This window comes from Populus euphratica, unplaced genomic scaffold (genome assembly GCF_000495115.2).
Source record: "Populus euphratica unplaced genomic scaffold, PopEup_1.0 scaffold158.1, whole genome shotgun sequence".
NCBI classification, from domain to species: domain Eukaryota; kingdom Viridiplantae; phylum Streptophyta; class Magnoliopsida; order Malpighiales; family Salicaceae; genus Populus; species Populus euphratica.
The window spans coordinates 70,911-71,241 of record NW_011499913.1 but is presented as its reverse complement, the minus strand read 5'-3'; positions in this window follow the sequence as shown (position 1 = coordinate 71,241).

Here is a 331-nt window from a genome sequence, read left to right as displayed (position 1 = left end):
GGAGGATGGGATCTTCTCATATAAAGTTGTTCCTCGTCTTAAAAAATAAGATCCCATGTTATAATCTTCTTTCTAATCATACGGAAAGGAAAAAGAAAGTTAGACGTCTAGCTTTTAAAATTGTTTATAGCATAGTTTTTGAATCAGTTGCGTGTCACATTTGATTTGGGATTTAGATTATTGAGTTATCGGATTAACTTGAAAGTTATTTAGTCAATTTCAATTTATTATTTTATTTAAAACAGTATTGTTTTATTTTTTTTATTTTATAGTTTAAATCGAATCAGCTAAGTTTGATTATATTTAAATTGAGTTTCTTCAGGGTCACTAT